The 24,620-nt window shown below is 37.9% G+C and overlaps 1 protein-coding gene and 1 non-coding gene across 16 annotated transcripts in view; both read left to right on the forward strand.

Moving 5' to 3' along the window:
* Positions 1 to 24,620, forward strand: part of CSNK1G1 (casein kinase 1 gamma 1) — a 160,591-nt gene that overhangs the window by 12,253 nt on the left and 123,718 nt on the right. The window lies entirely within an intron of this gene.
* Positions 20,596 to 20,729, forward strand: LOC125169338 (small nucleolar RNA SNORA61). Its single transcript, XR_007153646.1, has one exon. It is a non-coding gene; the product is annotated as a small nucleolar RNA SNORA61 (small nucleolar RNA).

Here is a 24,620-nt window from a genome sequence, read left to right on the forward strand (position 1 = left end):
AGCAGTTTCCACCCTCAGCATGAAGTCTGTATTGGGCTTTATCCCCATAACTCTGGGATCATGACCTGAGCGGAAATCAAGAATTACTTGCTCAACTGACTGAGCCATCCAGGTGCCCCACTTTTTTTTTTAATGAATTTTCTTTTTTTCTTTCTTTATTTTAGAGAGGAGGGAGCGAGTGGGGGAAAGGCAGAGAGAAAAGGGGACAGAGGATGCGAAGTGGGTTCTGTGCCTACAGCAGAGAGCCTGATGCAGAGCTCAGTCTATAAGATCATGAACTGAACTGAAGTCAGATGCTTAACTGACTGAGCCACTCAGGCGCCTCCATTTGTCTATCTTCTAAGAGTGTGATACTTTTAGCTCATATAGTTAGATCTTTGATCTATTTCGAGTTTTACAGTATGAGGTTAAGGTTCAGCTTTATTCTTTTGCATGTGGGTATCCAATTGTCCTAATACTGTTGGATCTTTCCCCAGTGAATGCCCTTGGCATATTCTTCTTGAAAATCTGTTGGTCATAGATGAATAGGCTTGTTTCTGGACTCTTATTTTGTTGATCTATATATGTGTCTAGTGCCACTACCACACTGGTTTAATTATTGTAGTTTTGTGGTGACTTTAAAATCATTTCAGAAAATAGAAGTCTGATTTTGTTTGTCAAGATTTTTCAAGATTGTGTTTTGGCTATTTGTTGTTCCTTGCAATTACATATGAATTTTTAAATGTTTTTAGTGGTTGCCTTATAGTTTGCCTTATACATTTATAATTAATCTAAGTCTACTTCCAAATAACACTATATTGCTTTATAGTTTGTGTTGGTGTCTTATAACAGTTGTCCCAATTCCTCCTTCCTGTCTCTCATAAAATTTTTGTGATTACTTATCCAAGCTGTAGTCACCTAATAAATTGTTGATATTGGTATTTTGAACCAATACTTAAATGTTAGATCTATTAAGAAAAAGAAAAAAAATTTACTTTCATTTATTCCTTCTCCAATGGTCTTTTCGTAGATCTAAGTTTTGTTACTTGTTTTTGATTTTGAGAGGGAAAGTGCTAGTGGAGGAGAGGGGTGGGGGAGGGGAGAGCATCTTAAGCCTCCTCCATGTGCAGTCCAGAGCCTGTTGCGGGGCTCGATCCACAACCCTGGTATCATGACCTGAGCTGAAATCAAGAGTCAGACTTTTAGGGGTGCCTGGGTGGCTCAGTTGGTTAAGCATTCAACATCAGCTCAGGTCGTGATCTCATGGTTCAGGAGTTCAAGCCCCTCGTCGGGCTCTGTGCTGATAGCTCAGTGTCTGGAACCTGCTTCAGATTCTGTGTCTCCTTCTCTCTCTGCCCCTCCTCAGCTCTCTGTATCTCTCTCAAAAAAAAAAAATTAAATAAACATTTTTTAAAAATTAAAAAAAAGAGAGACATTTAATCACCTGAACCACCCAGATGCTCCTAGATCCAAGTTTTTTATCTTTGTCATTTTCTTTCTGAAGAACTTTTTTTGATGTTTCTTGCAAGGCAGGTCTGCTGGTGACACATTCCCTCTGTTGTTGTTTGAGAAACCCTTTATTTCTCCTCTACTGTTGAGGGATAATTTCACTGATAGAGAATTCTAGGTTGGTGGTTTTTTGCCTTGACCAGTTTAGATATTCATCCTATTTTGTCTTTGTATGTATGGTTTGTGAAAAGAAATAATACCTCCAGCATGGGTTTCTGCTCCTAGGTTTTGTTTCTCCCTGTACTCCTTTCTCTCCAGTTTTCAGGACAGTGATTTATCCTGTGACCTCATTTCTCTGGTGGATCTAAGAAGAGGTCTTGTCTTTCAGTTTTCTTGTTGTAAGGAAGAGAACCACGGCTCCATGATCTTCACATGTCAGCAGAAACGGGCAAGCTTTATATGACTTTTAGAAACAGCTCTTCTATTTCTGAAAAAAAGGCCATTGAGATTTTGGCAGGGATTGCATTGACTCTGTCCATTGGTTGAGTTGTATTGCCATAACAATATTAAGTCTTCCAATGTATGGACAAGGTATCTTTCCATTTATGTTGGTCTTCTTTCATTTCCTTCAGTTTTTTCCAGTTTTCAGTGTACAATGCTTATACCTTCTTAGACATTTATTCCTAGGTGTATATTTTTTTGATGCCATAATAAATGGAATTATTTTTTTTTAAATAAATGTTTATTTATTTATTTTGAGAGAGAGAGTGCAAGTAGTGGAGGGGCAGAGAGAGAGGGAGAGAATCCCAAGCTCGAGACTCAATCTCCCGAACCAGGAGGTCATGACTGGAGCTGAAATCAAGAGCTGGACGCTTAACTGACTGAGCCACCCACATGTCCCAGAATTGTTTTCTTTATTTCATTTTCAAGTTTTTCATTTTTTATTTCATTGCTAGTATACAGAAATAGAACTGACTTTTGTGCTGAATTTGTTTATTACCTCTAATAATTTTTGTGTATATGTTCTTTAGGTTTTCTTATATAGGACTTGTCATCTGTAATAGATAGTTTTACTCTTTCCAAATTGAATGGCTTTTTCCTTCCTTTAAAAAAATTTTTTTAATGATAATATTATTTTTTTTGCCTAACTGCTCTGGCTAGAACTTCCATTCCAACATTGAATAGGAGTGGCAAATGAGAGCATTCTGCTCTTGTTCCTTATCTCAGGGGCAAAGCTTTCAGTCTTTCACCATTGAGTATGCTAACTCTGTGGTTTTCATAACATTTTTTTCTTATGTTGAAGAAGTTTTTTTCTCTTCCTAGTTTGAGTGTTTTTATCATGGTAGGATTTTGTGAAATGCATTTTTTTTTTTTTTTTTGCATCAACAGAGATGATCATATGGTTTTTCTCCTTAATGGGTGTATTATATTGATTGATTTTTCTAGTTGACCCACCTGGAATAAAGCTGTTTGTCATATGTGTAATCCTCTTAATATGCTGTTGGATTATGTTTGCTAGTATTTTGTTGAACATTTTTACATTGTATTTGTCTGTAATTTTCTTGGAATGTTTTTACCTGGTTTTGGTATCAAGGTAATCCTGGCTTCACAGAATGAGTTAGGAAATAATTCTATTCTGGATTTTGAGAGAGTTTTAGAAGGATTGTTAATTATTTTTTTAATGTTTGGTAGAATTTACCAGTGAAGTCATGTAGTCCTGGACTTTTCTGGGTGAGAAGTTTTGACTGGCGATTCAGTCTTTACTTGTCGCAGGTCGTTCAAATATTCTATTTCTTCTGGAATGTTTTGGTACTTTGTATGTTTATAGGACCATATCCATTTCATCTAGGTTATCTGACTTACTGGTGTACAATTTTTCATAGTTTTCTTTTATAACCCTTTCCATTTTTAAGGTCTGTAGAATCGTCCCCATTTTCATCTCTGAAGTTAGTAATTCAAGTCTTTTTTTCTTGGTCACGTTAACTAAAAATTTGTCAAGTTGCTGATCTTTTCGAAGAATTAGCTTTTGATTATGTTGATTTTATTGTTTCATTTTCTGTTTTATCTCCCCTCTAACCTTTTGATGTCTTTTCTACTGTTAGCTTTGGAGTTAGCTTGTTCTTTTTCTAGTTCTTTGAGGTATAAACTTAGGATGTCAATTTGGGATCTTCTTGTTTAATGCAGGCATTTAAAAAAATTTTTTTAATGTTTATTCATTATTGAGAGACAGACACAGAGCGTGAGCAGGGAAGGGGTAGAGAGAGGGGGAGACACAGAATCTGAAGCAGGCTCCAGGCTCTGAGCTGTCAGCACAAAGCCCAATGCGGGGCTCAAACTCACAAACTGCGAGATCATGACCTGATATGAAGTAGGTCGCCTAACTGAGCCACCCAGGCGTCCCTAATGCAGGCATTTATATCTATAACCTAGGCTCTTAACACTGCTTTCACTATATTTCATAAGTTTTGGTGTGTTGTGTTTTGTTTTAATTTGTGTATTTTCTACTTTTCCTTGTGATTTCTTCTTTGAACCATTTGTTGTTTAAGATGATGTTATTCTGGGGTGCCTGGGTGGCGCAGTCGGTTAAGCGTCCGACTTCAGCCAGGTCACGATCTCGCCGTCCGTGAGTTCGAGCCCCGCGTTGGGCTCTCGGCTGATGGCTCAGAGCCTGGAGCCTGTTTCCGATTCTGTGTCTCCCTCTCCCTCTGCCCCTCGCCCGTTCATGCTCTGTCTCTCTCTGTCCCAAAAATAAATAAACGTTGAAAAAAAAAATTTAAAAAAAGATGATGTTATTCAGTTTTTACTATTTGTGGATTTTCCAGTTTTTCTTTTGTTAATTGATACCTAGTTTCATTCTTTTATCATAAATGATATTTTGTATGCTTTCAGTCTTTTAAAATTTATTGAAACTTGTTTTGTATCCTAACATATTATCTCTCCTGGAGAATGTTCCATGTACATTTGAGAAAAATATGTATTCTGCTTTATCAAATGGAATGTTCTGTATATGTTAGGGCTAATTGGTTTATAGTATTGTACAAATACTCTATGTCCTTATTTATCTTCTGTCTGATTGTTCTATTGTTGATAATGGAGTGGAAGTCTCAATTGTTAAGGTAGTATTGTCAATTTCTCCCTTTAGTTCTGTCAGTTTTTGCTTCATATATTTTGTAACTATTGTTTGGTGTGTTTATGTTTATAATTGATAGGTCTATCTGTTTTCATCCTTTTACTTTTAAACTATTTTGTCTTTTGATATAAACCGGTGACTTGTAAAAAGCATTTAGTTGGATTGATCTTAATCCATTAGACTAATCTTTCTTTTAAATGAAGAATTTAATCCATTTACTTTTTTTTTTTTTATTTTTTTAAAAAAAAATTTTTTTTTTTTCAACGTTTATTTATTTTGGGGACAGAGAGAGACAGAGCATGAACGGGGGAGGGGCAGAGAGAGAGGGAGACACAGAATCGGAAACAGGCTCCAGGCTCCGAGCCATCAGCCCAGAGCCCGACGCGGGGCTCAAACTCACGGACCGCGAGATCATGACCTGGCTGAAGTCGGACGCTTAACCGACTGCGCCACCCAGGCGCCCCAAATCCATTTACTTTTAAAGGAACTTAAAGGAGAGAGTTTTTGCTATATTGAACTTATTTCTGCTATTTAGCTATTTTCTGTTTTATATATATATATATTTTTGTTTCTCAGGTCCTTTATCACTGCTTTCATTTGCAATTAGTTACTGTTTTGTCTAGTGTACTGCTTTATTCTCTCCTCCTCCTCCTCCTCCTCCTTCTTCTTCTTCTCCTTCTTCTTCTTTTGTATATTTAAAAGTTGTTTTCTTGATGTTACTCTAAGGATTACAACTAGCATCTCAGTCTTATGATGTCAGGTTTGAATTTACATCTCAGCTTAGTTTTAGCAGTACGCAAAAACTCCTATTTAGCTCTGCCCACCCCCCCCCCCCATTTTGTTAGTGTTAGAATTACATCTTTATACACTGTGTTTCCATTAAATAGATGTTTAGTTATAAAAACATATTACTTCAGGCATTTTTCTTTCAAATCATGTAAGCCAAAAAAGAGTTAAAAACCAGTGATGCAATAATAGTAGTTTGTATATGAACTTGTGTAGCTATCCTTATTTTTGTTCTTTATTTCTTTGTATGATTGTTACTATCTAGTACTTTTTCATTTCAGCCTTAAAGAACCCTCTTTTAAATTTCTTATAGAGCGCTCTCACCCTCTCTGCCCCTCACTCACTTGTGCCCTCTCTCTCTCAAAAAGGAAGGGGGGGGGGCGCCTGAGTGGCTCAATTAGTTAAGCATCTGATTGGTTCAGGTCATGATCTCATAGTTCGTGAATTCAAGCCCCACTTCAGATGACCTTGAGCCCCATTTTGGGTGAGCATGAGCTCTGCTTTCTCCCTCTCTCCCTCCCTCCCTCCCTCCCTCTCCTTCCCCTTGTGGGATTCTTTCTCTCTCTCCCTCTCTCTCTGCTCCTTGCTCACTTGTGCCCTCTCTCTCAAAATTTTTTTTCATGTAGAGTAGATCTGCTAGTGATGATTACTCTTAGCTTTTATTTTTCTGGGAATGTTATTAATTTTTCTTTCATTTTTGAAGAAGTTTTGCTGGATATAGAATTTTTGGCTGACTGTTTCTTTGAACACTTGAAATGAGTTATCTCACTGATTTCTGGCTGCTTTAATTTCTGATGAGAAATTGGCTATTAATCTTATGGAGAGTCCCTTGTATGTAATGAGTTTCTTCTCTCCTCCTGTTTTCAAGGTTCTTTGTATTTTCACAATTTGAGTATAATGTGTCTTGGTGTTGATCCTTTTGAGTTCATGCTGCTTGGAATTGGTTGATTAGATGTATAGATTCAGGTTTTTTATCAAATTCTGGAAATATACAGCCTTTAGTTCTTCAAATACTCTTTCTACCCATTTCCTCCTGCTCTGGGGTTCCTAGCATGTGTTATGGTGGTACACTGGACGGGGTCCAACAGGTTTGTTAGGTTCTATTCATTTTCTTCATTATTTCCTCTTCCTTTGACTGGGTAATCTTAATTGACCTGTCTGCAAGTTTGTTGATTTTTTTTTTTCTTTTTCCTGCACAGATCTGCTGTTGAACCATTCAGTTAATTTTTATTTCACTTACTATACTGTTGAGCTCCAGAATTTCAATCTGATTGTTTTCTTTTTGACCCTCCCCTTCAATTTGATTCTTTTTTATAATTTCTGTTTCTTTATTGATATTTTCTACTTGGTAAGATCCTGTTTTCTTGGCTTCCTTTAGTTCTTTGTGGTTTCCTTTGCCCAGGCTTCCTTGGCGACATTTTCTATATTTCTTTTTTTCCTGCAAATGAGCCCGATTTTATTTTTTGTTTGTATGCCTCATAATTTTTTTTTTGAAAACTAGACATTTTGATTATTATTATGGATCAACTCTAGACATCAGATTTCCTCTCCTCTCCGGGGGTTTTTGTTGCAGCTTGTTGTGTGTTAACTGTTTGTTTTGTTGTTGTTTCGTGTATTTTCTATTTTTGTAAAGTATGTATTCTTGGTCATGTGTGGCTCTTGAAGTCTATGTTTCATTAGCTTAATAGTCAACTAATGTTTTGACCAAATTTCCTTAAATACCTATAACCCAAAAAAGAAAATAATACTCTCAATTTTGACTAAATGGTTCCGTGTTTGGGTATTCCTTCAACACTAGACCAAGCTGTTTACAACCCTCCCTTACCCTTTACTCCCTGTTTGTGTAGAGCCTGAAGGTAAGCTAGAAGTGAAAGCTTAGGGTCTTCTTAGGCCTTTTCTGTGCACATGTCTAGCCTTGGGCATAGGTATATCCTTCTAGATTCCTTTTTACATCTCATAGCTTACACAGACCATTTCTCCCCACATACCTCCTTTCTCAGTCTCTTCCTTCCCTATTTTCCTTTACCCCACCCAGGCTGCTTGCTCTGGGAATGCTCCAAGTCAGGCAAAGCAAAGGCAAAGTCCTTGTGCCAGTCCTCCAGGAAGCTGGCTGCCAGTCAGGTCATAACATTCAATCACAGTTTTGGGAGACTAAGGTTTGTATTTCTCCCTTGGGACTATCAACCTGCACCAGGAACGCAGCTGCTATCCACACTGCCCTGCTGAACTGGGGAGTAGAGAATGAGAGGCAGGTGATTTAAAACCCTGACACTCTTTTATTACAATGTAGCAGCTTCTTTCTTTTTTTTTTTTTTTAACGTTTATTTACTTTTGAGACAGAGAGAGACAGAGCATGAACGGAGGAGGGGCAGATAGAGAGGGAGACACAGAATCGGAAACAGGCTCCAGGCTCTGAGTCATCAGCCCAGAGCCCGACGCGGGGCTCGAACTCATGGACCGTGAGATCGTGACCTGAGCTGAAGTCGGACGCTCAACCGACTGAGCCACCCAGGCGCCCCAACAGCTTCTTTCTTTACAAAGCCTTCCCTTGTTGTTTTAAGTTTTTGATTAGATTCCGAAGTTCTGCAAAAGTTGATTCTGATAGCCTTTGCTGGCTTATTTGTTGCTTTTTTTTTTTTTTTTTTTTTTTTTTTTTTTTGTGGAGGGGTGAAGCCCTGGAGTTCCTTACTCTGCCATTTTTGGTGATGTTCTTCCCTGTTCCCCTCCTTTTTTTTTTTTTTTTTTTTTTTTAATCTTTATTTATTTTTGAGAGAGAGACAGAGTGTGAACAGGGGAGAAGCAGAGAGAGGAGACACAGAATCCGAAGCAGGCTCTAGGCCCTGAGCTGTCAGCACAGAGCCCGATGCGGGGCTCGAACCCACGAACCGTGAGATCACGACCTGAGCTAAAGTCGGACACTCAACCGACTGAGCCACCCCGGTGCCCCCCTGTTCCCCTCCTTTTTTAGATTTCCTACTGAATCTCTTCAAAGTAACCAGCTTTATTTTTACGATATGTTTTCAAGAACTACAACGTACATACATATAAAGGGTCATGTATAGTTTAAAGACTAAAGTTAACACTGCATTCCCATCACTCATGTAAAGAAACAGAGCATTACAGTACCTTAGGAGACTCTAGGTACCCCTTCCTTTTTCTGACCTTCTAGGAAACAATATCCTGAATATTATTAAATATCCTAATAGCTAATTAGATATGCACAGAGGCAGGAAAGTATAATCTATAACTAGAACAAAAGTCAGGCAATAGAAACAGACCTAGAAATGCTGAGATGATAGAGTTAGTACTCAAGGACTTTAAAAACATTTATTAAAAAGTTGAAGGATTTATTTTTTTTAGGATTTTTAAATGTTTATTCTTTTTTGATTTTAGAAAATATTTATTTTTGAGAGAAAGCAAGCATGGGAGGGGCAGCATGAGGGGACAGAGGATCGAAAGCGGGCTCGGCATCAAGAGGCTGACAGCAGCAAGCCCCAGATGGGGCTTGAACTCATGAACTGTGAGATCATGACCTTAGCCAAAGTCAGATTTATTGACTGAGCCATCCAGGTGCCCCAAAAAGTTGAAGGATTTAAAGGCAAATGTGAAAATACTGAGGAGAGAAACGGATACAAGATACAAGAAAGAACCAAATAAAACTCTTCAAGCTAAAACATACCCAAATTGTTGCTTTTAAATTCAGCATTTTCAGTATAACTTACTGAATGAAGAATGTCGTAATAGTCCTTTTTGAGCTCATAAAAGATAAAAACGTTAAGATCTAAAAAATGGGCATGTGATCAAGATGATTGTTGAATGAGGGAGGTAAGGACTAATATGGTTAAAGTAGGATCTAAGTATTTACTGTAGAAGTATCTGAGGGGTACCTGGGTGGCTCAGTCAGTTAAGTGTCCAGCTCTTTTTTTTTTTTTTTTTTTTAATGTTCATTAATTTTTTGAGAGAGACAGGGTGTGAGCGGGGAGCAGCAGAGAGAGAGGAAGACACAGAATCTGAAACAGGCTCCAGGCTTTGAGCTGTCAGCAAAGGGCCTGACACAGGGTTCGAACTCACAAATTGGGAGATCATGACCCCACCCGAAGTCGGGTGCTTAACCGACTGAGCCACCCAGGCGTCCCAAGCGTCCAATTCTTGATTTCAGCTCAGGTCATGCATGGTCTCACAGTTTGTGAGTTCAAGCCCCACATCGGGCTCTGCACTGACAGGGCAGTGCCTGCTTGGAATTCTCTTCTCTCCTCTCTCTGTCTTTCCATCCATGTGCATACTTTCTCAGAATAAATAAATAAGCTTAAAAAAATTGAGAATGATTAAACACAAGTATTTCATGAAATATATGTACATTATTACTATATTTGTATATTTAATATAAATTAAATAAATCGACTTAACATTTTACTTAATGTATGATAAATAGTAAATAAAAACATTTTATATTTTTAGTGTATAAATAGTTATGTATTAGTGTTTTTTTCTTAAACTGAACATTTTTAATCATTTGGTATGTAAGGCTGTGCTGTGTTGTGTCCTTCTTGCTAGAACAGTACTGACAGCATAAACCTCTTTATGCACTCAGCTATGATTAAACTAAGGTTTACATCCTTGGTATTAAAATACTGCTGCCCATTTACTAAACATACTTTAAATCTTTCTAAGTTGCCAAACTTACCAGTACTGATTTCAGGGCTGTTGAGATTTGTTTTTATGTGGGCCAAGTTAGGACAATGAATTCTTTTTCTTTCTCTTTTATTCTTTTTCCTTCCTTTTTTTTTTTTTTTTTTTTAAAGTTTATTTTGAGAGGCAGAGAGAGCGGAGGAGGGACAGAGAGACAGAGGGAGAGAGAATCTCAGGCAGGCTGTGTGCTGTCAGTGCAGAGCCCAGCGCGGGGCTCAAATTCATGAATGTGGGATCATGACCTGAGCTGAAACCAAGAGTTGGACACTCAACCAACTGAGCCACCCAGGTGCCCTGAATTCTTTTTCTTTGGTTAAAAAATTTAAGTTTTGGGGCGCCTGGGTGGCGCAGTCGGTTAAGCGTCCGACTTCAGCCAGGTCACGATCTCGTGGTCCGTGAGTTCGAGCCCCACGTCAGGCTCTGGGCTGATGGCTCGGAGCCTGGAGCCTGTTTCCGATTCTATGTCTCCCTCTCTCTCTGCCCCTCCGCCGTTCATGCTCTGTCTCTCTCTGTCCCAAAAATAAATAAACGTTGGAAAAAAAAATTTAAGTTTTAATTCTTTTTCCCCCCAACATTTTATGACTTATTTTGTAATAAGCCTTTATTTATTTATTTATTTATTTATTTATTTATTTATTGTTTATAAATTTATTGTTGGGAGGTTGAGTTATGAAGTATTAACTTGGGGGACACCTGGGTGGCTCAATTAGTTGAGTGTTGGACTCTTGATTTTTGCTCAGGCTCAAACTCACAACCCCAAGATCAAGAGTCAAATGCTCCACCAACTGAATCAGCCAGGTGCTCCTATCCAATCACAGTTTTATACCCATACGAACTCTTGTAGTTTTATTTCCCTAGGAGTATCATATATTTTCATTGATAGTGGAGAACTTGAGTGAGGGCTAGGAAGAATGTATTTTAAAAGCATGAATCCTAAAACTCATGCTCTTTTCTTCAGAGTATACTTTTGAAGCTTACAGGAGCATGTTCCTCTGACTTCACTAAGTCACCTAACTTTACTAACAGGTTTGCTCATAGCAAATTAAAGGTGCTTCTAGAGCTGAATGCACCAACAGCTGGGAGAAGTGACTTTTGATTCAAGAAGAAAAACATTTAGTCTTAAAACTTAGTAGGGGCGCCTGGGTGGCTCAGTCGTCAGTTAAGTGACTTTGGCTCGGGTCATAATTTTGTGGTTCATGAGTTCAGGCCCTGCATCAGGCTCTTTGCTGATGGCCGGAGCCTACTTCGGATTCTGTGTTTCCCTCTTTTTCTCTGTCCCTCCCCCGCTCACACTCTTTCTCTCCCTCTCTCAAAAATAAACATTAAAAATTTTTTTTAAAAAACACAAAACTTAGTAGCATGGGGCCATTTAGTATAGTAACACCATTTGGCCATACAGACTTCATTAGGGCTGGATGACATAATTTTTCATAGAAGAATATAGTGATTGTTCTCAGTCATCAAAAAGGTTAAATTCACATAATGTCATGGTTTGGCTGCCTAAGAGCCCATGTGTGAGCGTATGCTCTAAAATTATTATCTCTTCTCTTTTTTTCCTCTTCCTTTCCAATATTTATATTTCTTTTTGAATTGTCTAGGACTCTTAGTTAAGTTACTTTTGTAGTAGCTCGTATTTTACTATTAAGTATGTAAGTCTAAACTTTTCGGGTTTAAAAGGATAAACTTAGTGTTCAGAACATAATTTCCTAATGATTAGACTAATGACGGATTCTTATACTTAAAGATAATTATATCTGTGCACATAGTTTGACATATATACACACACACACACACACATATATGTATATATGAAGTACTTGATTAGACAGAATTGTGATTGATAGAGACATGAATATATTAGAAGGTGGGATAAGGTCTGCCAATTATGGGAAAGAGTAGAAAGGTTAGATAGGTGTGTGAGTGATAGGTGGGGAAGATAAAATCTCAAGATTAATATGTTACTACTTTAATCTTGTAATAACTCATTAAAGGAAGTTTTTCATTTTCTGTTTAAATTTCACTTTTACCCTAGGAATTTTGTGAATAATCAGATACTGTCCTTTAGTTTTTTGAGACTAAAGATTTTATGTAACTGATTAAAATGATTTATTATCATTAACAGGTGGTAGAAAAGGAAAAGGGGACAAGTGAAACTGAGTTATCTTTGGAGTAACAGGATTTTATTCTGCTCTAGAATTATAAAACATTGGTTTAGACATGGACTTTGATGCAGCCAAATGTACAAAATTTTGTTTCGCTACACTGTCTTGATAATTGAATTTGGCCCAGAATCATGGGAATCCTGTGGGCGTGTGTATATTTGAGTTCTGAGCAAGCTACTAAAGAAGGGTTGAACTAATGGCTCCCAAAGAAATGTTAAAATAAGGATTTTTAGGTGTTTTTGTTTGCTTCTTCATAATGAGCCTGCCAGTTGTTTCTTTTCCCATTTTGCTTTTCTTGGCTTTAAAGAAACATTCTTGATCGTTGCTTTTACTGTTTCAAAGTGAAACTGATATGCATGTCCCTTACTTTAGTGTAATGATACTGAATACAGAGTTAGCAGCACTTTTTTCTCCTTTGAGGTGTTGGGGAGGCATTTCCTCATCTGCTTCTCTCAAACGTTATCTTTTAGTATTTTCACTGGGTTTTCAACTGAGGGTTTATTTCCCAGTCAGAGACTCTTACTGCAGATAGACGTCTCAGAATTCTTAATGGATTCTTGTGAATTCAGTATGGAGTCACAGGAAAGAAAGGAGAAATTTCTGGGTCTTTCTGCAGTAGCAATAAATATAAACTGTCAAGCCATAACAAATTCAAGTCCTTTTCAGAATTTTGTTGTTTGGTATGCAGGCACAAGAACAGGAGAAACTTCTTGGCCCTCTGTGTGGATATGAGGAGAGGTTATGGTTGTCTTTTGTCTGCTTATTTTTCTTACCTTACCTACTTACCTCCACCTGCTTTGAACGTGTTGACAGGAAGAACAGAATGAAGGGGGAAGAGCCCTCTTGGTGGATTGCCCCACCTCTCTGATCAGTTTGTGTGTGTGTGTTTTTAAAGTAGGCTCTATGCCCAACATGGGGCTTGAAGTCAAGACCCTAAGACCCAAAGTAGTATGCTGTACTGAGCCAGCTAATCACCCCGATTTCTGATCAGTTTTGCTGTTTTTCTGTGGTTATCATTGTTGTTTTAGCAATAAAGAAATTGAGGCCTTATCAAAGGTTACTGTTTCCCTAGATTCTCTGTCCATTGTTTACCATGGAACCCTTTTGTGAGTCTGGTGCTTTCCCCCACCTTTGAGCTATGAAGCCATCCTAACTTCTTCTTTACAGAGGAGGTGCATTGAAGTAGTCATTTGCCAGTTTGTGATTTCAGCCTGATTGGCAGATTGTGATGTTGGAGCTACATTGGTTTTGCCCATAAAATACACTTGTGGCTGATCTGACAGCCACAGAGAGTGAGTTGTCTTTCTATAGCTTTGAAATTAAAATGCAGCTTGACAAACTTTATATGGTAACTGTTGCTTACATTTGGCTGCCTACAGAAATTTACTAACATTCTAAAACAGTTACATGAGAGAATGGCTGATAGGGTTGAGTTAAGTAGCATATTTGTATGAATAATTTTTCAACCTAGTATAGAAAAGGAGAGCTAGTTAGTTTAAAATGGTGGTAGTATTCATTTTGTTGCATAAGTAATGTAATGAAAATACTTAAAAATGAAAAGAAAATGAGAATTTTACAATTCTAGCACAGAAATCATTTTTATTTTCCATTCTTACTTGCACTATGTGTGTAAGTATACCATACTTAATTTTTATTATTTTGTAATATCATAAATACATATGTATAATCTGTAGAGCCATGTTTAAAAAATTTTTTAAGTTTTATTTAAGTAATATCTACACCCAGCATGGGGCTCAAGCTCACAACCCCAAGATCAAGACTTGCATGCTCTTCTGAATGAGCCAGCTGAGTGCCCCTATAAAGCCCTGTTTTAAAAGTTAGAGATACTGGTAAAGTTTTAGGGGTCTTAGAAGTGGATGGTAAAGACTATGAAGTAATACTTCCTTATAATTATTTGATAAAAGACACCCCTTAGAAAGGAACTTCAAAGGAGTGAAAAAGAATAAGGAAATGAAATAACACAAGAAAGCTATAATTTCAGAACCACTGGTGTAACATAATCTTACATTATCAGTTTAGAATAGAGGTATACATTTACTTTATTTCCAATGATAAAGGAGACTGTTTTTTTCCCAAGGGATACTATCTTTAAAAGCAAATAAAATCTTCCTACTCTTAAACAGCTAAAAATGATAGATTTATTTTTTAAGCTTTTTCTTTTTTTTGATGTTTTTATTTTTGAAAGACAGAGACAGAGCACAAGTGGGGGAGGGGCAGAGAGAAAGGGAGACACAGAATCTGAATAGGCTCCAGCCTCCAAGATATCAGCACAGAGCCTGACACAGGGCTCAAACCTACGAACGGTGAGATCATGACCTGAGCTGAAGTCGGACACCTAACCAACTGAGCCATCCAGGTGCCCCCTTAAAAACTTTAAAAAGTCATGGTTGAAGTAGCAAAAAGTAAGATGAAAAAACAAAACACAGAGAGCCCAAATTCGGAGAGGTTTAGAAGCATCTGATGACTGCTGTGCTGAAGGCATCTACTAGTTCCAGATGACTTGTGTTTTCAGTTTTTAAGAGGTACACATGGGACTCAGGAGACAATAGAAGCCATGCATTACAGGAAGTCAGGCCAGAGATCCACCTTCCTAAAATGAGAATCCACAAAAAGCTATATGCCCACTAGGAAAGGGAGAAGCAGAAAAAAACTCACCCTAGCAAAGAGAGACAGAAACTTACCCTTCTTTGCCTTGAATATAAACAGAGGGTGAAAAAAGTTTTCCCTGAATGTTTATCATTAGAAACATGTCCTCATAGAGATTTGAGACTCCACTACCTCTGTGACTTCAAAAAATCTCTAAGATGAGACTTGTTTTGAGTGATTATGGCTTGGTATTGTGCCCTGGCAAAGACAGAAATGAATCCAAATTCTTTCTGGAGGAATAACCTCTCAGAGTCTTCAAAGAATTACCAAAGATATATTCCAGAGAATATGAGCTGTCTTACACAAAGCACATGAGGAAACAGGTTACCATGAGCAAAACAAAATATCTAAATCAGACCCACAGGGAGTTCAAATATTGTCATTACTGGATACTAAATACAGAAATAAATGTGCTTAATGTATCTGATAAAGCAAATGGGAGAAGTGAAATTATGACAAAGGATTATCCAAAATAATTAGAATCCAGAAACAAAAATATAATAATTAAAGTGATAACTTCAAGGGCAGGTTTAATAGCCTATTGGATTGAAAAGAGAATTGGTGAAGTAGAAGACAGATTTGAAGAAGTAATTAGGAATGTTATGCAGGGAGATATCCTAACTCCTAGAACCTGTGAATACATTACCTTAAATGGCAGGGGAACTCTGCAAATGTGATTGAATTAAGGATTTTGAGATGGGGAGATTATCCTAGATTTTCTGGTGAGCCCATTGTAATCACAAGGGTCCTTGTAAGGAAAAACAGTAGGCGGGAGAGCCAGAGAAATTTGAAGATGCTACATTCTTTGCTTTGAAAATGGCAGAAGGAGCTGTGAGCCAAGGAAGACAGGTGGTTTCTAGAGGTTGAAAAAGACAATGGATTCTTCCTTGGAGCCTCCACAAAGAATGCAGCCCTGTCAACTTGAGTTTAGCTTGGTGAGATCCAATTTGGACTTCTGACCTCCAAAACTGTGAGATAAAAAAATCTGTGTGGTTTTTGTTTTTTTTTTTTGGCCACAAAGTTTGTGATAATTTGTTACAGCAGCAATAAAAAATGAATTCAACATCTAAACAAAATTCTACGTGTAGACAAATGAGAAAAGGGTAAGAGACATATAGCTTGAAACTTTATATGTGCATTTAAAAATTTCTAGAGTAGTCCCTGAAAGAGTAAAAGTTGACTAGAAGGTAAGTGGAATAAGAGAGGGGAATTTCAAATAATATGGAAAAAAAGGAGAAAGGAACAAGAGTGGGACAAAGATATGGTAAAAATAAGGCCAAATAGATCACTAATCATAATGAATGTAAATGGATCAAATGCTCTAGGTAAAAGACAAAGATTGTCAGACTCTATGTAAAACATAAGCTAAAACGAACTTGTGTGTTTTTTAAAAATATACAATATTTTTAAAGTTTGTTTGTTTGTTTTGAGAGAGGGAGAGAGAATACCCAGCAGCCTCTGTACCATCAACATGGAGCCCGACTTGGGCCTCAAACCCCTCAACTGTGAGGTCATGACCTGAGCAGAAATCAAGAGTCAGATGCTTAACCGACTGAGTCACCCAGGTGTCCCAACAACATAAGGTTTTTAAGAGATTAAAATATTACAACAGAGGAAAGTTGAAGATAAAAAGGATGCAAATGTTATACCTGGCAAAATAGGAACCAAAAGAAATTGGTAGTTACATTAATATAATAAAATTACTTCAGGGAAAGGAGCACTATTAAACTGAATCCGTGTTTCAGATGTGAATTAGTTTTTGCTGTTAGTTAGATGCAGAAACTAGCAGTGACTTAAAGAAGGTAGGTGTATATTACCCCTTCCTCCTGCCCTTGAAAGAGTCTAGAGATTTACATTCTAGGGCTGATTACGGAGGTTTCATTTTTATCATCAAAGTCTCAGGATACTTCGCTGAGTGTTTTCAGTGCTGCCATCTTTTGTGGCTAACCTTATGGTAAGATGGCTGCTTTGGGCACCAACTCTCACAGACTCCATGTAGGAGGAAGGATGAGGGATGGGTGTGGAGCCTATGCAAGCTATTAGGCCATCTCTAAATGTGGTTCATTGAAGTTCCACTTAGCAAGACCATTATGAAATGTATTTTAGGCAAGCATATTGCTGCCTAGAGCAAAATGGGATTTTATTTACTGAGGAAAGAAGAGAGATTGACTGTTGGAACAGATCACCAGCAATCTCTGCCACTTTATATAATAAAGGCTTTGTTTACCAGAAGATACTAGGATCACAACTTTATTTGTACCCTATAACACACGTTCAACATACATAAACTAAAAATAACAATTACAAGGATAAATGTACAAATGTACCACCAATACAGATTAAAAAAATTTTTTTTAATGTTTACTTTTGAGGGAGAGAGAGAGATGGAGACACAAAATCCAGAGCAGGCTCCAGGCTCTGAGCTTGTTGCACAGAGCCTAACACGGACTCAAACTCACGAGCCATGAGATCATGACCTGAGCCAAAGTCAGACACTTAACTGATGGAGCCACCCAGGCATGCCCCCCCACCCCATCATAATAGATTTTAATAAAACCAAAAAAGTTACTAAGGAGATAAAAGACTTGAACAACACAATAAACAAGCTTGAACTACTGGGTGAATATAGAATATTGTATTCAAAAAATTTTTTGAAATGTTTGTTTATTCTGAAAGAGTGTGTGCAAGCGGGGGAGGAGCAGAGAGGGAGAGAGAATCCCAAGTAGTCTCAGCACTGAGGGTAGAACCCAATGTGGAGCTTGACATGGAACTTGATCTCACAAACCATAAAATCATGACCTAAGCCAAAATCAAGAGCAGGGTACCCGACTGAGCCAGCCAGGTGCCCCACGCTGAATTCAAATTTTAAATAATCAGTACCATAGAATTGCTACTGTGTGGAATACAAAATTTCAGATAGTGCAGTAGATAATTACTTAACCTTAAAAACTGCCCCTGAAAATCTCAACAAATTTCAAAGAATATATGACATTCAGATCACTTTCTCTGATGACAATGCAAACTAAATTGGGCCTCTGTTTTTTAAAAAGTAACCTTAAAAAAATGTCTGAAAAAAATATATATATATTCTTGTAAATAACTGGGGTTACAGAAGAATTTATGATGGAGTTTTAAGAATATTTAAAACTTGGGGTGCCTGGGTGGCTCAGTCAGTTGAGCATCCAGCTTCAGCTCAGGTCATGATCTCACAGTTCGTGAGTTTGAGCCCCAGGTCAGGTTGTGTGGTCACAGAGCCTTCATATTCTGTGTCTCCCTCTCTCTTTGCCCCTTCCCCACTCGTGCTCTGTCTCACTCTCTCTCAAAAATAAAAAACATTAAAAAAAATTTTTTTTAAAGAACACTTAAAATTCAATAATAATGAAAATGCAACATCAAAATTTGGATAAATCTTAAGTCGTTCTTGGCCATAGCACAAAGCTAACATTCATAAATATCCCATGAAAGTTTGAAAAGAATGTCTATTTTCTAGTTGTTTCTGGCAGTGTTAATTAAGAGAGACCCAAACTTCTCAGGGCTTAATGTTAACATACACTGCCTTGTGCAGTTTGACCTCTGACAGTTGTCTGCTTTCTTTGCTTTAATATTAATTACAGTTCCTTGATCAGATTAGATCAGTAGTTCTGAGAGTTTAGTGTATATCAGAGTCATTTGGGGGATTTGTGGGGGGGGGGGGTTAAGTTTATTTTATTTATTTTGAGAGAGAGAGAGAGCATGTGCATGAGTGAGGAAGGGGCATAGAGGGAGAGAGGGAGAATCCCAAGCAGGCTCCATACTGTCAGCGCAAAACCCAGTGCAAGGCTCAAACTCACAAACCGTGAGTGGGGTCATGATCCCAGCTGAAATCAGATGTTTAACTGATTGAGCCACCCAGGCTCCCCTAGAGGAACCAACTGAGCCACGCAGATGATTTGTTAAAGCACAGATTGCTGGGCCCCACCTCCAGAGTTTGATGTAATGGATCTGGGGTGGGCCCCAAAATTTCCACTCCTTCCTTCCTTCCTTCCTTCCTTCCTTCCTTCCTTCCTTCCTTCCTTCCTTCCTTCCTTCCTTCCTTCCCTTTTCTTTTTTTTAAATTTAGATTCAAGTTAGTTAACATCGAGTGTAGTATCGGTTTCAGGAGTAGAATTTAGTGGTATGTCCACTTATGTATAACACCCAGTGCTCATCCCAACCCCAAAATTTCCATTTTTAACATATTCCTGAGTGATGTTGATGCTCCTCACCTAGGGACCCTGCTGTGAGAACAGCTGTATTAGAGACTACATTCTGTTGACTCCATTCCTTTGTACATATTTTTTTTTCCTCTGCTGCCTTTTCTCTCTCTCTTCTTAAACTTTTTTTCAGGAACCCTTACACCACTCCTCCCACCACACACACACAATTTAAATCTCATTCTTCTTAGAACTATTTTTACCCACTAAATCGTTAGGTGTTCCTTGTCTATACTTCCTTATACTGCCAATATCTCTTGCACATCTGTAAGAACCCTTTTCATATTTCTTAAAGCCATTAAAATTTTTTTAGTGTTTATTTATTTTTAAGAGAGAGAGACAGAGACATAGAGCAGGAGTTGGGGAAGGGCAGAGAGAGAGAGAGAGGGAGATAAAGAATCCAGAGTAGGCTCCAGGCTCTGATCTGTCAGCACAGAGCCCCACACAGGGCTGGAACTCATGAACTGTGAGATCATGACCTGAGCCAAAGTCAGACACTCAGCTGACTGAGTCACCCAGGCTCCCCTCTTAAAACTGTTGAAAGCTATGTATTTTGTGTTTTTAGCCAGTGTATATCTTAATACCTGGTACATAGAAAGCAGTCAGTTAATACTTGTTAATAAATAAATGGGCTTTTGCCATTCATATTTTGATTGTGTTTTGTAGGAAGAAACAATTATGGAAATGTATCCAGCACTATGTATATAGCACAGTGTTAAAATTCTGTGTTGTATATTCAGAAATACATGGTTAAAATACACTTTAGGAAGGTCACCTCAGTTTGGAAGCTTCCTTTTGTCTTCCTGCTATTTCATGTCTGGCTGGAACAAAAAGATACAGGAATAAAGATGGTGAAATGAGAAATGAACTGCTTGCAATGGATTGAATGAGGATAAAATAACTAGGCCTGTGGTTCTTCCTTGATTGATTGTATCAGAGTTGAATCTAAAAGCAAGATCAGGGGCACCTGGGTGGTTCAGTCAGTTAAGTGTCTGACTCAATTTCAGTTCAGGTCATGATCTCACAATTCATGAGATTGAGCCCCGTGTCGCGCTCTGGGATTCTCTCTCTCCCTCTCTCTCTGCCCCTTCCCCGTTCTGGCATATGTGCCCCCCCCCCCTCAAAATAAATATTTAAGAAAACACCAATTCACCATATAACATTGTTTAAAATGTACAGTTTTTAAAGTAAAAAAAAAAAAAGAAACGGGATAATACAGAAATCTAAAGTTTTAGAGTTTACTTTTTGGGGGGAGGAGAAGTTAACACATCTTGGACTTGTTTCCTGTCAATATACTTCATTTCATTTTTTAAAATAGTTGTATAATTTATATGGATATGCCTAAGAAATTTCCTATAATGTTGAATACAATTCTGAAAATTATTATCTGAAATTTTAGGTGTGAATCTATAAATTTCTGGGCAGGCTAACTAACCTTATTTTCCCCTTTTCACTTGTACTGCTATTAAAATCAGACCTGTTAATTAAGGTTAAGCCTACAAACTTGAAGCTGGAACTTCTCATTAGATCTGAATGCTGGTCTTCGTTATCATAGAGGAAGGAAAAAGAACACTGAAGCTGGCCTCCCAGTGCTTATAGTCTGGTATATAGGTTGTGAGCTAGTTTCAAACAAGGTAAAATAAATAAATAAAAATAAAATTTTAGGGGCGCCTGGGTGGTGCAGTCTGTTAAGTGTCTGACTCTTGATTTCAGCTAGGGTTATAATCTTGCGGTTTGTGGGATCAAGCCCTGTGTCGGGCTCTGTGCGGACAGCGCAGGGCCTCCTTGGGATCCTCTCTCCCTCTCTCTCTCTCCCTCAAAGTAAATAAGTAAATATTTTTTAAAAAAATAAAACTTGACTGAATACTGAAAAGCTGAAATATCAGTAGCAGATGATCATTTTGTGTCAGAAAAATTTTGACATATTTTCTTAGTTTTAAAAGAATAGGCTTGGGGCGCCTGGGTGGCTCAGTCGGTTAAGCGGCCGACTTCAGCTCAGGTCATGATCTTGCAGTTTGTGAGTTCGAGGCCTGCATCGGGCTCTGTGCTGACAGCTCAGAGCCTGGAGCCTGCTTTGGATTCTGTGTCTCCCTCTTTCTCTGCCCCTAACCCACTCACATTCTGTCTCTGTCTCTCTCAAAAATAAATAAACATTAAAAAAAAATTTTTTTTAAAAGAATGATTACAGGGAAAAGTGGCCATGGTTCCAGATATCACAGAAATTGAAATGACCAAAAGAATTCCGTATTAAATTTTGTATTAATCAACTTCTAATGGTTAAGACACTTTTATGTGTTCAGAATTTACTCTGCCTAACATGTTATGAAGCATTGGACTCCATAGTAATAAATTTTACCTTACATGTTCAACATCATCTTCTTGACAAAACTTGAATATGCAGATGTACTCGTATTTCCTAAAAGAATACATTTTCTTGTGATAATCTCTGTGTTGTGCTAGTCAGAGATGAATCTTAACCATTAAGAAGTTGGATGGGGTTCATTTAAACCTCTAGCTACAGGAGTATGCTATCATAGGGCACCCATATGCTTCTCTTCCTGTAGGTTTTAGTTATCAGTATAGTGTTCATAAAGGATTCTTGAGTCAGGCTCCCAAGTATACTGGCTCCATTGCTTCCCAGTTTTGTGAATCTTAGGCACACCTTACTTGGTTTCCTCCTGCATGAAATGAGGATGATAGTAAGACTTTTACTATCTTCTAGGGTTGTAGAAGGATTTAATGAATTAATATATTTAAGGCACTTAAAAAGTGCCTGGCACAAAAGGGCCCAATAAATTTTAGATGTTATAGTTGTCACTGTTCTACAGTCTGACAGATGTGAACTATCTCAGGTTTTCATTATGTCCTATAAAGTATATGCAGAGATTAATAAAATCTACTGAGAAAGAGTGGTTTTATATTAAGAATACTAGAAGGAAACTACTCCTTTTGTACTACCGTGTAAGCTATAAAATGAGAGAATAAGCAGATGATGGCCTTTTGAAGGAAAGAGGGGGATAAATATAACTTTAAACATTCTAATCAGATGGGTGAAATTGCTTTTATGTTTAGCCAGTGATTAACAAATAATTATTTGACACTGGACAAAAGTTAAATAAAAATTGATTAATATTTGTATTAATATTACAGCAGATTTTCAACAGCAGCTCTTCAAGTTACCAATAAAAACAGTGGAAAATGGAGACTCATTCATGACAAAAGCAAGTGGAAGATAATAGTGTAGTGCCTTTCATACTGCTATGATTAAAGTGCAGCCCTGTCTTAAACTTCAGGGTAACTGAGTTTTAAAACTTAGCTTGCGGGGCGCCTAGGTGGCTTAGTTGGTTAAGCGTCCAACTTCAGGTCAGGTCATGATCTCACGGTTTGCGAGTTCTAGCCCCATTTTGGGCTCTATGCTGACAGCTCAGAGCCTGGAGCCTGCTTCAGATTTTGTGTCTCCCTCTCTGTCTGTCCTTCCCCTGCTCGGGCTCTGTTTCTCTCTCTCTCTCTCAAAAATAAATAAACATTAAAACAGTTTTTTTAATTAAAAAAAAAAAAAAGCTTAGTTTGCAGGTACCAAGTGAGAGCATAGTATGTACCTGAGATGAAAACAGCTTAGCTGTTGGCACCTTTGGGAGAAAGAACCAGATTTTTTTGTAGCTAGTTTATGTATAAAACTGAGAGAGAGAAAGCTGAATGTGGGAACATTCCTGTTATAAGCCTTTATGCTCCATGAGGTGAGAAAAACATGTTATAGAATAAGGATTTCAGAAAGCGAAAGACAGTTACTATTTAGGGTAATTGTTAAGTCTTTGACTAGATGCTTTAAAAAAAAAATTTTTTTTTTTTTTTTTTTTAATTTTTAGAGAGAGAGCATGAGCAGGGGAGAGGGACAGAGGGAGAGAGAAAATCAAGCAGGGTGCGAGGCTGGATCTCACAACCTGGGATCATGACCTGAGCCGATACGAGAGTCGAACACTTAACAGACTGAGCCACACAGGGGCCCCAGACCAGATGCTTTTAACTGAAATTTGTGATGTCTGTGGCCATAAGCTAGCTCAGTATCAGAAGCAGCTTGTGGGCTTATAATTTTGTATGATATAACATAGCCTTTTTCCTTTATAAACCCTCTGTCATGTAAATGCTTGCGTTATCTGATATGGAATAAACTTCTGTTTTGAATGCTGCTCATTTCCTTTGAATTCTACCTTAAATTGTTATCATTTGGATTTGAAATTTAGAAATGGGAATATTCCTTGAATAAGAAATAAATTTATAGGGGTGCCTGGGTGGCGCAGTCGGTTAAGCGTCCGACTTCAGCCAGGTCACGATCTCGCGGTCCGTGAGTTCGAGCCCCGCATCGGGCTCTGGGCTGATGGCTCGGAGCCTGGAGCCTGTTTCCGATTCTGTGTCTCCCTCTCTCTCTGCCCCTCCCCCGTTCATGCTCTGTCTCTCTCTGTCCCAAAAATAAATAAAAACGTTGAAAAAAAAATAAAAAAAAAAAAAGAAAGAAATTTATATAGTTAATAGTACTAGTCATGATATTCTGAACTTCTTGGTAGAAAACATCATTATTTCAGACTTCTGCTTTTCATGAGGAGACTTTTGGGAGGGGGTTGGAGTGAACAGGTACTTTTTAGTTTAAACATGGTACTATTTTTGTGGGTTCCCATCCTTGTTTTTGTCAATGGAGATTATTTATGCTAAAGACTTTAAAAGCTGTATTTCACTTGAACAACTTTAGATCAGAGGTTGTAAACAGATGTCCTGGACATTATTTAAAATCTAAAATAATTAATTGCCAGCATATAAAAATGAAATTTTATTGAAATTTCAGTGACTAACAACTCCTGTAAAATCAGTGCTGGTAACATTGGCGCTGTATTCTTACATGGTAGAAGTCAGCAGGAGCTGAGAGATATCTGTGCTTTAGATGGGATATCCACTATTCACTTTACCACCACATACCTTTGAAGTGATCATGACTAATCATATTGATATCTGGTCCTTCTCAGCATTATAATTTCTGCATCAGTGAGTTTTGTTTTGTTTTTTAATTTTTTAAATTCTATTTCAGGGGTGCCTGGGTGTCTCAGTTGGTTAAGCGTGCAACTCCGGCTCAGGTCATGATCTCATGGCTCCTGAGTTTGAGCCCCACGTGAGGCTCTATGCTGACAGCTCAGAGCCTGGACCTGCTTCAGATTCTGCGTCCCTCTCTCGCTCTGCCCCTCCCCTGTTCTGCCTCTCCCCCGCTCATGCCCTCTCTATCTCAAGAGTAAAGAAACATTAAAACACACACACACACACACACACACAAATGAGATCCCATGGAGAAATTCTGCTACAAAAAGGGGGCATAAATATCATGTTCAAGTGATGAAGAACATAGTGTGGGAAATAGAAGAAGTTTTAATTCATTCAAGGGAGATGGAGACTTAGGCTGGCTTCCTAGTTAAAAAAAAATTGTGGACATATTTAAAAATCACTACACGTTTTTGGTTTTTTTTTTTATAGTTTCAGGAGGAT

Source organism: Prionailurus viverrinus, chromosome B3, assembly GCF_022837055.1.
Source record: "Prionailurus viverrinus isolate Anna chromosome B3, UM_Priviv_1.0, whole genome shotgun sequence".
In the NCBI taxonomy this organism is placed as follows: domain Eukaryota; kingdom Metazoa; phylum Chordata; class Mammalia; order Carnivora; family Felidae; genus Prionailurus; species Prionailurus viverrinus.